A 15099-nucleotide genomic window follows, 5' to 3' on the forward strand; every position below is an offset into this window, starting at 1 on the left:
AGATCAGATCAGTCTCTTCATTACAACACACTGCATCTCTATCGTCTCCTACAGTGAGATCAGATCAGATCAGTCTCTTCATTACAACACACTGCATCTCTATCGTCTCCTACAGTGAGATCAGATCAGATCAGTCTCTTCATTACAACACACTGCATCTCTATCGTCTCCTACAGTGAGATCAGATCAGATCAGTCTCTTCATTACAACACACTGCATCTCTATCGTCTCCTACAGTGAGATCAGATCAGATCAGTCTCTTCATTACAACACACTGCATCTCTATCGACTCCTACAGTGAGATCAGATCAGATCACAGTCTCTTCATTACAACACACTGCATCTCTATCGTCTCCTACAGTGAGATCAGATCAGATCAGTCTCTTCATTACAACACACTGCATCTCTATCGTCTCCTACAGTGAGATCAGATCAGATCAGTCTCTTCATTACAACACACTGCATCTCTATCGACTCCTACAGTGAGATCAGATCAGATCAGTCTCTTCATTACAACACACTGCATCTCTATCGTCTCCTACAGTGAGATCAGATCAGATCAGATCAGTCTCTTCATTACAACACACTGCATCTCTATCGTCTCCTACAGTGAGATCAGATCAGATCAGTCTCTTCATTACAACACACTGCATCTCTATCGACTCCTACAGTGAGATCAGATCAGATCAGTTCTCTTCATTACAACACACTGCATCTCTATCGTCTCCTACAGTGAGATCTCAGATCAGATCAGTCTCTTCATTACAACACACTGCATCTCTATCGTCTCCTACAGTGAGATCAGATCAGATCAGTCTCTTCATTACAACACACTGCATCTCTATCGTCTCCTACAGTGAGATCAGATCAGATCAGTCTCTTCATTACAACACACTGCATCTCTATCGTCTCCTACAGTGAGATCAGATCAGATCAGTCTCTTCATTACAACACACTGCATCTCTATCGTCTCCTACAGTGAGATCAGATCAGATCAGTCTCTTCATTACAACACACTGCATCTCTATCGTCTCCTACAGTGAGATCAGATCAGATCAGTCTCTTCATTACAACACACTGCATCTCTATCGTCTCCTACAGTGAGATCAGATCAGATCAGTCTCTTCATTACAACACACTGCATCTCTATCGTCTCCTACAGTGAGATCAGATCAGATCAGTCTCTTCATTACAACACACTGCATCTCTATCGTCTCCTACAGTGAGATCAGATCAGATCAGTCTCTTCATTACAACACACTGCATCTCTATCGTCTCCTACAGTGAGATCAGATCAGATCAGTCTCTTCATTACAACACACTGCATCTCTATCGTCTCCTACAGTGAGATCAGATCAGATCAGTCTCTTCATTACAACACACTGCATCTCTATCGTCTCCTACAGTGAGATCAGATCAGATCAGTCTCTTCATTACAACACACTGCATCTCTATCGTCTCCTACAGTGAGATCAGATCAGATCAGTCTCTTCATTACAACACACTGCATCTCTATCGTCTCCTACAGTGAGATCAGATCAGATCAGCATCTCTTCATTACAACACACTGCATCTCTATCGTCTCCTACAGTGAGATCAGATCAGATCAGTCTCTTCATTACAACACACTGCATCTCTATCGTCTCCTACAGTGAGATCAGATCAGATCAGTCTCTTCATTACAACACACTGCATCTCTATCGTCTCCTACAGTGAGATCAGATCAGATCAGTCTCTTCATTACAACACACTGCATCTCTATCGTCTCCTACAGTGAGATCAGATCAGATCAGATCAGTCTCTTCATTACAACACACTGCATCTCTATCGTCTCCTACAGTGAGATCAGATCAGATCAGCAGTCTCTTCATTACAACACACTGCATCTCTATCGTCTCCTACAGTGAGATCAGATCAGATCAGTCTCTTCATTACAACACACTGCATCTCTATCGACTCCTACAGTGAGATCAGATCAGATCAGTCAGTCTCTTCATTACAACACACTGCATCTCTATCGTCTCCTACAGTGAGATCAGATCAGATCAGTCTCTTCATTACAACACACTGCATCTCTATCGTCTCCTACAGTGAGATCAGATCAGATCAGTCTCTTCATTACAACACACTGCATCTCTATCGTCTCCTACAGTGAGATCAGATCAGATCAGATCAGTCTCTTCATTACAACACACTGCATCTCTATCGTCTCCTACAGTGAGATCAGATCAGATCAGATCAGTCTCTTCATTACAACACACTGCATCTCTATCGTCTCCTACAGTGAGATCAGATCAGATCAGTCTCTTCATTACAACACACTGCATCTCTATCGTCTCCTACAGTGAGATCAGATCAGATCAGTCTCTTCATTACAACACACTGCATCTCTATCGTCTCCTACAGTGAGATCAGATCAGATCAGTCTCTTCATTACAACACACTGCATCTCTATCGTCTCCTACAGTGAGATCAGATCAGATCAGTCTCTTCATTACAACACACTGCATCTCTATCGTCTCCTACAGTGAGATCAGATCAGATCAGTCTCTTCATTACAACACACTGCATCTCTATCGTCTCCTACAGTGAGATCAGATCAGATCAGTCTCTTCATTACAACACACTGCATCTCTATCGTCTCCTACAGTGAGATCAGATCAGATCAGTCTCTTCATTACAACACACTGCATCTCTATCGTCTCCTACAGTGAGATCAGATCAGATCAGCATCTCTTCATTACAACACACTGCATCTCTATCGTCTCCTACAGTGAGATCAGATCAGATCAGTCTCTTCATTACAACACACTGCATCTCTATCGTCTCCTACAGTGAGATCAGATCAGATCAGTCTCTTCATTACAACACACTGCATCTCTATCGTCTCCTACAGTGAGATCAGATCAGATCAGTCTCTTCATTACAACACACTGCATCTCTATCGTCTCCTACAGTGAGATCAGATCAGATCAGTCTCTTCATTACAACACACTGCATCTCTATCGTCTCCTACAGTGAGATCAGATCAGATCAGTCTCTTCATTACAACACACTGCATCTCTATCGTCTCCTACAGTGAGATCAGATCAGATCAGTCTCTTCATTACAACACACTGCATCTCTATCGTCTCCTACAGTGAGATCAGATCAGATCAGTCTCTTCATTACAACACACTGCATCTCTATCGTCTCCTACAGTGAGATCAGATCAGATCAGAGTCTCTTCATTACAACACACTGCATCTCTATCGTCTCCTACAGTGAGATCAGATCAGATCAGTCTCTTCATTACAACACACTGCATCTCTATCGTCTCCCTACAGTGAGATCAGATCAGATCAGTCTCTTCATTACAACACACTGCATCTCTATCGTCTCCTACAGTGAGATCAGATCAGATCAGATCAGTCTCTTCATTACAACACACTGCATCTCTATCGTCTCCTACAGTGAGATCAGATCAGATCAGTCTCTTCATTACAACACACTGCATCTCTATCGTCTCCTACAGTGAGATCAGATCAGATCAGTCTCTTCATTACAACACACTGCATCTCTATCGTCTCCTACAGTGAGATCAGATCAGATCAGTCTCTTCATTACAACACACTGCATCTCTATCGTCTCCTACAGTGAGATCAGATCAGATCAGTCTCTTCATTACAACACACTGCATCTCTATCGTCTCCTACAGTGAGATCAGATCAGATCAGCAGTCTCTTCATTACAACACACTGCATCTCTATCGTCTCCTACAGTGAGATCAGATCAGATCAGTCTCTTCATTACAACACACTGCATCTCTATCGTCTCCTACAGTGAGATCAGATCAGATCAGTCTCTTCATTACAACACACTGCATCTCTATCGTCTCCTACAGTGAGATCAGATCAGATCAGTCTCTTCATTACAACACACTGCATCTCTATCGGTCTCCTACAGTGAGATCAGATCAGATCAGTCTCTTCATTACAACACACTGCATCTCTATCGTCTCCTACAGTGAGATCAGATCAGATCAGTCTCTTCATTACAACACACTGCATCTCTATCGTCTCCTACAGTGAGATCAGATCAGATCAGATCAGTCTCTTCATTACAACACACTGCATCTCTATCGTCTCCTACAGTGAGATCAGATCAGATCAGTCTCTTCATTACAACACACTGCATCTCTATCGTCTCCTACAGTGAGATCAGATCAGATCAGTCAGTCTCTTCATTACAACACACTGCATCTCTATCGTCTCCTACAGTGAGATCAGATCAGATCAGTCTCTCTTCATTACAACACACTGCATCTCTATCGTCTCCTACAGTGAGATCAGATCAGATCAGTCTCTTCATTACAACACACTGCATCTCTATCGTCTCCTACAGTGAGATCAGATCAGATCAGTCTCTTCATTACAACACACTGCATCTCTATCGTCTCCTACAGTGAGATCAGATCAGATCAGTCTCTTCATTACAACACACTGCATCTCTATCGTCTCCTACAGTGAGATCAGATCAGATCAGATCAGTCTCTTCATTACAACACACTGCATCTCTATCGTCTCCTACAGTGAGATCAGATCAGATCAGATCAGTCTCTTCATTACAACACACTGCATCTCTATCGTCTCCTACAGTGAGATCAGATCAGATCAATCTCTTCATTACAACACACTGCATCTCTATCGTCTCCTACAGTGAGATCAGATCAGATCAGATCAGTCTCTTCATTACAACACACTGCATCTCTATCGTCTCCTACAGTGAGATCAGATCAGATCAGTCTCTTCATTACAACACACTGCATCTCTATCGTCTCCTACAGTGAGATCATCAGATCAGATCAGTCTCTTCATTACAACACACTGCATCTCTATCGTCTCCTACAGTGAGATCAGATCAGATCAGTCTCTTCATTACAACACACTGCATCTCTATCGTCTCCTACAGTGAGATCAGATCAGATCAGTCTCTTCATTACAACACACTGCATCTCTATCGTCTCCTACAGTGAGATCAGATCAGATCAGTCAGTCTCTTCATTACAACACACTGCATCTCTATCGTCTCCTACAGTGAGATCAGATCAGATCAGTCTCTTCATTACAACACACTGCATCTCTATCGTCTCCCTACAGTGAGATCAGATCAGATCAGTCTCTTCATTACAACACACTGCATCTCTATCGTCTCCTACAGTGAGATCAGATCAGATCAGTCTCTTCATTACAACACACTGCATCTCTATCGTCTCCTACAGTGAGATCAGATCAGATCAGCAGTCTCTTCATTACAACACACTGCATCTCTATCGTCTCCTACAGTGAGATCAGATCAGATCAGTCTCTTCATTACAACACACTGCATCTCTATCGTCTCCTACAGTGAGATCAGATCAGATCAGATCAGTCTCTTCATTACAACACACTGCATCTCTATCGTCTCCTACAGTGAGATCAGATCAGATCAGTCTCTTCATTACAACACACTGCATCTCTATCGTCTCCTACAGTGAGATCAGATCAGATCAGTCTCTTCATTACAACACACTGCATCTCTATCGTCTCCTACAGTGAGATCAGATCAGATCAGTCTCTTCATTACAACACACTGCATCTCTATCGTCTCCTACAGTGAGATCAGATCAGATCAGTCTCTTCATTACAACACACTGCATCTCTATCGTCTCCTACAGTGAGATCAGATCAGATCAGTCTCTTCATTACAACACACTGCATCTCTATCGTCTCCTACAGTGAGATCAGATCAGATCAGTCTCTTCATTACAACACACTGCATCTCTATCGTCTCCTACAGTGAGATCAGATCAGATCAGTCTCTTCATTACAACACACTGCATCTCTATCGTCTCCTACAGTGAGATCAGATCAGATCAGATCAGTCTCTTCATTACAACACACTGCATCTCTATCGTCTCCTACAGTGAGATCAGATCAGATCAGTCTCTTCATTACAACACACTGCATCTCTATCGTCTCCTACAGTGAGATCAGATCAGATCAGTCTCTTCATTACAACACACTGCATCTCTATCGTCTCCTACAGTGAGATCAGATCAGATCAGTCTCTTCATTACAACACACTGCATCTCTATCGACTCCTACAGTGAGATCAGATCAGATCAGTCTCTTCATTACAACACACTGCATCTCTATCGTCTCCTACAGTGAGATCAGATCAGATCAGTCTCTTCATTACAACACACTGCATCTCTATCGTCTCCTACAGTGAGATCAGATCAGATCAGTCTCTTCATTACAACACACTGCATCTCTATCGTCTCCTACAGTGAGATCAGATCAGATCAGTCTCTTCATTACAACACACTGCATCTCTATCGTCTCCTACAGTGAGATCAGATCAGATCAGTCTCTTCATTACAACACACTGCATCTCTATCGTCTCCTACAGTGAGATCAGATCAGATCAGTCTCTTCATTACAACACACTGCATCTCTATCGTCTCCTACAGTGAGATCAGATCAGATCAGTCTCTTCATTACAACACACTGCATCTCTATCGTCTCCTACAGTGAGATCAGATCAGATCAGTCTCTTCATTACAACACACTGCATCTCTATCGTCTCCTACAGTGAGATCAGATCAGATCAGTCTCTTCATTACAACACACTGCATCTCTATCGTCTCCTACAGTGAGATCAGATCAGATCAGTCTCTTCATTACAACACACTGCATCTCTATCGTCTCCTACAGTGAGATCAGATCAGATCAGTCTCTTCATTACAACACACTGCATCTCTATCGTCTCCTACAGTGAGATCAGATCAGATCAGTCTCTTCATTACAACACACTGCATCTCTATCGTCTCCTACAGTGAGATCAGATCAGATCAGTCTCTTCATTACAACACACTGCATCTCTATCGTCTCCTACAGTGAGATCAGATCAGATCAGTCTCTTCATTACAACACACTGCATCTCTATCGTCTCCTACAGTGAGATCAGATCAGATCAGTCTCTTCATTACAACACACTGCATCTCTATCGTCTCCTACAGTGAGATCAGATCAGATCAGTCTCTTCATTACAACACACTGCATCTCTATCGGTCTCCTACAGTGAGATCAGATCAGATCAGTCTCTTCATTACAACACACTGCATCTCTATCGTCTCCTACAGTGAGATCAGATCAGATCAGTCTCTTCATTACAACACACTGCATCTCTATCGAATCTCCTACAGTGAGATCAGATCAGATCAGTCTCTTCATTACAACACACTGCATCTCTATCGTCTCCTACAGTGAGATCAGATCAGATCAGATCAGTCTCTTCATTACAACACACTGCATCTCTATCGTCTCCTACAGTGAGATCAGATCAGATCAGTTCTCTTCATTACAACACACTGCATCTCTATCGTCTCCTACAGTGAGATCAGATCAGATCAGTCTCTTCATTACAACACACTGCATCTCTATCGACTCCTACAGTGAGATCAGATCAGATCAGTCTCTTCATTACAACACACTGCATCTCTATCGTCTCCTACAGTGAGATCAGATCAGATCAGTCTCTTCATTACAACACACTGCATCTCTATCGTCTCCTACAGTGAGATCAGATCAGATCAGTCTCTTCATTACAACACACTGCATCTCTATCGTCTCCTACAGTGAGATCAGATCAGATCAGTCTCTTCATTTACAACACACTGCATCTCTATCGTCTCCTACAGTGAGATCAGATCAGATCAGTCTCTTCATTACAACACACTGCATCTCTATCGTCTCCTACAGTGAGATCAGATCAGATCAGTCTCTTCATTACAACACACTGCATCTCTATCGCTCTCCTACAGTGAGATCAGATCAGATCAGTCTCTTCATTACAACACACTGCATCTCTATCGTCTCCTACAGTGAGATCAGATCAGATCAGTCTCTTCATTACAACACACTGCATCTCTATCGTCTCCTACAGTGAGATCAGATCAGATCAGTCTCTTCATTACAACACACTGCATCTCTATCGTCTCCTACAGTGAGATCAGATCAGATCAGTCTCTTCATTACAACACACTGCATCTCTATCGTCTCCTACAGTGAGATCAGATCAGATCAGTCTCTTCATTACAACACACTGCATCTCTATCGTCTCCTACAGTGAGATCAGATCAGATCTGTCTCTTCATTACAACACACTGCATCTCTATCGTCTCCTACAGTGAGATCAGATCAGATCAGTCTCTTCATTACAACACACTGCATCTCTATCGTCTCCTACAGTGAGATCAGATCAGATCAGTCTCTTCATTACAACACACTGCATCTCTATCGTCTCCTACAGTGAGATCAGATCAGATCAGATCTCTTCATTACAACACACTGCATCTCTATCGTCTCCTACAGTGAGATCAGATCAGATCAGATCAGTCTCTTCATTACAACACACTGCATCTCTATCGTCTCCTACAGTGAGATCAGATCAGATCAGTCTCTTCATTGGCAACACACTGCATCTCTATCGTCTCCTACAGTGAGATCGATCAGATCAGATCAGTCTCTTCATTACAACACACTGCATCTCTATCGTCTCCTACAGTGAGATCAGATCAGATCAGTCTCTTCATTACAACACACTGCATCTCTATCGTCTCCCTACAGTGAGATCAGATCAGATCAGTCTCTTCATTACAACACACTGCATCTCTATCGTCTCCTACAGTGAGATCAGATCAGATCAGTCTCTTCATTACAACACACTGCATCTCTATCGTCTCCTACAGTGAGACGGATCGGATCAGATCCAGTCTCTTCATTACAACACACTGCACCCTCTCTATCGTCTCCTACAGTGAGATCAGATCAGATCTCTCTTCATTACAACACACTGCATCTCTATCGACTCCTAGCAGTGATGAATCAGAGATCAATCTCTTCATTACAACACACTGCATCTCTATCGTCTCTCGCAGTGAGATCAGTATCAGATCAGTCTCTTCATTACAACACACTAACGCATCTCTCTATCGTCTCCTGCGAGATTCGTGATCGAGATCGTCTCTTCACTACAACACACTGCATCTCTATCGTCTCCTACAGTGAGATCAGATCCAATCAGATCAGTCTCTTCATTGCAAACACACTGCATCTCTATCGTCTCCTGCAGTGAGATCCAGATCGATCAGTCTCTTCATTGCAAACACACTGCATCTCTATCGTCTCCTACATGAGAGATCAGATCGATCAGATTTCTCTTCATTACAACACACTTCATCTCTATCGACTCCTACAGTGAGACTCCCGATCAGATCCAGTCTCTTCATTTACAACACACTGCATCCTCTATCAAGTCTCCTCAGTGAGATCTCAGATCGTATTGTCTCTTCATTACAACACACTGCATCTTTATCGGTTCTCCTACAGTGAGATCAGATCATCAGATCAGGTCTCTCCATTACAACACACTGCATCTCTATCGTCTCTCTACAGTGAGATCTCCAGATCAGATCGTCTCTTCATTACAACACACTGCATCTCTATCGTCTCTACAGTGAGATCAGATCAGATCAGTCTCTTCACATTACAACACACTGCATCTCTATCTGACTCCTAAGGCAGTGAGATCAGATCAGTCTCTTCATTACAACACACTGCATCTCTTATCGACTCCTACAGTGGATCAAGATCAGATCCAGTCTCTTTCATTACAACACACTGCATCTCTATCGTCTCCAAGCAGTGGACCAGATCAGATCAGTCTTCTTCACATTACAACACCTGCATCTCTATCGTCTCCTGCTGAGACTCTCAGATCAGATCAGTCTCTTCATTGCTAAACACACTGCATCTCTATCGTCCTCCTACAGTGAGATCTCAGATCAGTCTCTTCATTACAACACACTGCATCTCTATCGTCTCCTACAGTGAGATCATCAAGATCAGATCTGGGGTCCCTTCATTACAACACACTTCATCTCTATCAGTCTAGAGTATGAGATCAGATCAGATCAGTCTCTTCATTACAACACACACTGCATCTCTATACGATCTCCTACAGTGAGATCAGATCAGACTCAATCTCTTCATTACAACACACTGCACTCTCTATAAATCGTCTCCTACAGTGAGATCAGAATCAGATCAGATCAGTCTCTTCATTACAACACACTGCATCTCTATCGATCTCCTACAGTGAGATCATCAATCAGATCAGTCTCTTCATTCCTTACACTGCATCTCTATCGTCTCACCACAGTGAGATAATCGATCGATCAGTCTCTTCATTACACCCTGCATCTCTATGTCTCTCAGTGAGATCATCCTCAGTCTCTTCATTACAACACACACTGCATCTATCGTCTCCTACAGTGAGATCAGATCAGATCAGTCTCTTCATTACACACATGCATCTCTATTCTCTCCACTACAGTGAGATCTCCGATCAGTCTCTTCATTACAACACACTGCATCTCTATCAGTCTCCTACAGTGAGAATCAGATCCAGATCAGTCTCTTGCATTTACAACACACTGCATCTCTATCGTCTCCTACAGTGAATCATCAGATCAATCTCTTCATTACAACACACTGCATCTCTATCGTCTCCTACAGGTGAGACTCCATTTTCTCCATCTCTTCACATTACAACACCTGCGTCTCCTATCGTCTCCCTACAGTGAGATCTAACCAATTTTTTCCCTGTCTCCTCTCTCCTCACCTCCATCCCCTTCCTCTCTCCCCCCTCTCTCCCTCTCTCTCTTCTCTCTCTCTATACCTCTCCTCTCTCTCTCTCTCTCCCTCCCCCCTCTCTCTCCCCCCAATCATATTACCGCACTGCAATCATCAACAGAGATTATTGTCAGAGATAAGAAGTCTCCTGTCGACATACGCTGGGAAAACCCCATCACATTCCTGTCGTGTATTAGCTGGGGAGACAACACGCTGGGAAAACCCCATCACATTCCTGTCGTGTATTAGCTGGGGATGACAACACGCTGGGAAAACCCCATCACATTCCTGTCGTGTATTAGCTGGGGAAGACAACACGCTGGGAAAACCCCATCACATTCCTGTCGTGTATTAGCTGGGGATGACAACACGCTGGGAAAACCCCATCACATTCCTGTCGTGTATTAGCTGGGGATGACAACACGCTGGGAAAACCCCATCACATTCCTGTCGTGTATTAGCTGGGGATGACAACACGCTGGGAAAACCCCATCACATTCCTGTCGTGTATTAGCTGGGGATGACAACACGCTGGGAAAACCCCATCACATTCCTGTCGTGTATTAGCTGGGGATGACAACACGCTGGGAAAACCCCATCACATTCCTGTCGTGTATTAGCTGGGGATGACAACACGCTGGGAAAACCCCATCACATTCCTGTCGTGTATTAGCTGGGGAGACAACACGCTGGGAAAACCCCATCACATTCCTGTCGTGTATTAGCTGGGGGAGACAACACGCTGGGAAAACCCCATCACATTCCTGTCGTGTATTAGCTGGGGAGACAACACGCTGGGAAAACCCCATCACATTCCTGTCGTGTATTAGCTGGGGATGACAACACGCTGGGAAAACCCCATCACATTCCTGTCGTGTATTAGCTGGGGAAGACAACACGCTGGGAAAACCCCATCACATTCCTGTCGTGTATTAGCTGGGGATGACAACACGCTGGGAAAACCCCATCACATTCCTGTCGTGTATTAGCTGGGGGAGACAACACGCTGGGAAAACCCCATCACATTCCTGTCCGTATTAGCTGGGGGAGACAACACGCTGGGAAAACCCCATCACATTCCTGTCGTGTATTAGCTGGGGAGACAACACGCTGGGAAAACCCCATCACATTCCTGTCGTGTATTAGCTGGGGAGACAACACGCTGGGAAAACCCCATCACATTCCTGTCGTGTATTAGCTGGGGATGACAACCCGCTGGGAAAACCCCATCACATTCCTGTCGTGTATTAGCTGGGGGAGACAACACGCTGGGAAAACCCCATCACATTCCTGTCGTGTATTAGCTGGGGATGACAACACGCTGGGAAAACCCCATCACATTCCTGTCGTGTATTAGCTGGGGGTGACAACACGCTGGGAAAACCCCATCACATTCCTGTCGTGTATTAGCTGGGGGAGACAACCCGCTGGGAAAACCCCATCACATTCCTGTCGTGTATTAGCTGGGGATGACAACACGCTGGGAAAACCCCATCACATTCCTGTCGTGTATTAGCTGGGGAGACAACACGCTGGGAAAACCCCATCACATTCCTGTCGTGTATTAGCTGGGGAAGACAACACGCTGGGAAAACCCCATCACATTCCTGTCGTGTATTAGCTGGGGGAGACAACACGCTGGGAAAACCCCATCACATTCCTGTCGTGTATTAGCTGGGGGAGACAACACGCTGGGAAAACCCCATCACATTCCTGTCGTGTATTAGCTGGGGAAGACAACACGCTGGGAAAACCCCATCACAAACCCGGCTGGGAAAACCCCATCACATTCCTGTCGTGTATTAGCTGGGGGAGACAACACGCTGGGAAAACCCCATCACAATCCTGTCGTGTATTAGCTGGGGATGACAACCCGCTGGGAAAACCCCATCACATTCCTGTCGTGTATTAGCTGGGGGAGACAACCCGCTGGGAAAACCCCATCACATTCCTGTCGTGTATTAGCTGGGGATGACAACACGCTGGGAAAACCCCATCACATTCCTGTCGTGTATTAGCTGGGGATGACAACACGCTGGGAAAACCCCATCACATTCCTGTCGTGTATTAGCTGGGGATGACAACACGCTGGGAAAACCCCATCACATTCCTGTCGTGTAGTAGCTGGGGATGACAACCCGCTGGGAAAACCCCATCACATTCCTGTCGTGTATTAGCTGGGGATGACAACACGCTGGGAAAACCCCATCACATTCCTGTCGTGTATTAGCTGGGGATGACAACCCGCTGGGAAAACCCCATCACATTCCTGTCGTGTATTAGCTGGGGATGACAACCCGCTGGGAAAACCCCATCACATTCCTGTCGTGTATTAGCTGGGGGAGACAACCCGCTGGGAAAACCCCATCACATTCCTGTCGTGTATTAGCTGGGGATGACAACACGCTGGGAAAACCCCATCACATTCCTGTCGTGTATTAGCTGGGGATGACAACACGCTGGGAAAACCCCATCACATTCCTGTCGTGTATTAGCTGGGGATGACAACACGCTGGGAAAACCCCATCACATTCCTGTCGTGTATTAGCTGGGGATGACAACCCGCTGGGAAAACCCCATCACATTCCTGTCGTGTATTAGCTGGGGATGACAACACGCTGGGAAAACCCCATCACATTCCTGTCGTGTATTAGCTGGGGATGACAACCCGCTGGGAAAACCCCATCACATTCCTGTCGTGTATTAGCTGGGGGAGACAACACGCTGGGGAAACCCCATCACATTCCTGTCGTGTATTAGCTGGGGGAGACAACACGCTGGGAAAACCCCATCACATTCCTGTCGTGTATTAGCTGGGGGAGACAACACGCTGGGAAAACCCCATCACATTCCTGTCGTGTATTAGCTGGGGGAGACAACACGCTGGGAAAACCCCATCACATTCCTGTCGTGTATTAGCTGGGGATGACAACACGCTGGGAAAACCCCATCACATTCCTGTCGTGTATTAGCTGGGGAGACAACACGCTGGGAAAACCCCATCACATTCCTGTCGTGTATTAGCTGGGGATGACAACACGCTGGGAAAACCCCATCACATTCCTGTCGTGTATTAGCTGGGGGAGACAACACGCTGGGAAAACCCCATCACATTCCTGTTAGCTGGGGGAGACAACACGCTGGGAAAACCCCATCACATTCCTGTCGTGTATTAGCTGGGGGAGACAACACGCTGGGATAACCCCATCACATTCCTGTCGTGTATTAGCTGGGGGAGACAACACGCTGGGAAAACCCCATCACATTCCTGTCGTGTATTAGCTGGGGATGACAACCCGCTGGGAAAACCCCATCACATTCCTGTCGTTTATTAGCTGGGGGAGACAACACGCTGGGAAAACCCCATCACATTCCTGTCGTGTATTAGCTGGGGATGACAACACGCTGGGAAAACCCCATCACATTCCTGTCGTGTATTAGCTGGGGGAGACAACACGCTGGGAAAACCCCATCACATTCCTGTCGTGTATTAGCTGGGGATGACAACACGCTGGGAAAACCCCATCACATTCCTGTCGTGTATTAGCTGGGGGAGACAACACGCTGGGAAAACCCCATCACATTCCTGTCGTGTATTAGCTGGGGATGACAACACGCTGGGAAAACCCCATCACATTCCTGTCGTGTATTAGCTGGGGGAGATAACACGCTGGGAAAACCCCATCACATTCCTGTCGTGTATTAGCTGGGGAGACAACACGCTGGGAAAACCCCATCACATTCCTGTCGTGTATTAGCTGGGGATGACAACCCGCTGGGAAAACCCCATCACATTCCTGTCGTGTATTAGCTGGGGATGACAACTAGCTGGGAAAACCCCATCACATTCCTGTCGTGTATTAGCTGGGGGAGACAACCCGCTGGGAAAACCCCATCACATTCCTGTCGTGTATTAGCTGGGGGAGACAACCCGCTGGGAAAACCCCATCACATTCCTGTCGTGTATTAGCTGGGGATGACAACACGCTGGGAAAACCCCATCACATTCCTGTCGTGTATTAGCTGGGGATGACAACACGCTGGGAAAACCCCATCACATTCCTGTCGTGTATTAGCAGGGGATGACAACACGCTGGGAAAACCCCATCACATTCCTGTCGTGTATTAGCTGGGGGAGACAACCCGCTGGGAAAACCCCATCACATTCCTGTCGTGTATTAGCTGGGGATGACAACACGCTGGGAAAACCCCATCACATTCCTGTCGTGTATTAGCTGGGGGAGATAACACGCTGGGAAAACCCCATCACATTCCTGTCGTGTATTAGCTGGGGATGACAACATGCTGGGAAAACCCCATCACATTCCTGTCGTGTATTAGCTGGGGATGACAACACGCTGGGAAAACCCCATCACATTCC

This window comes from Salmo salar, chromosome ssa26 (assembly GCF_905237065.1).
Source record: "Salmo salar chromosome ssa26, Ssal_v3.1, whole genome shotgun sequence".
Classification (NCBI taxonomy): Eukaryota; Metazoa; Chordata; class Actinopteri; order Salmoniformes; family Salmonidae; genus Salmo; species Salmo salar.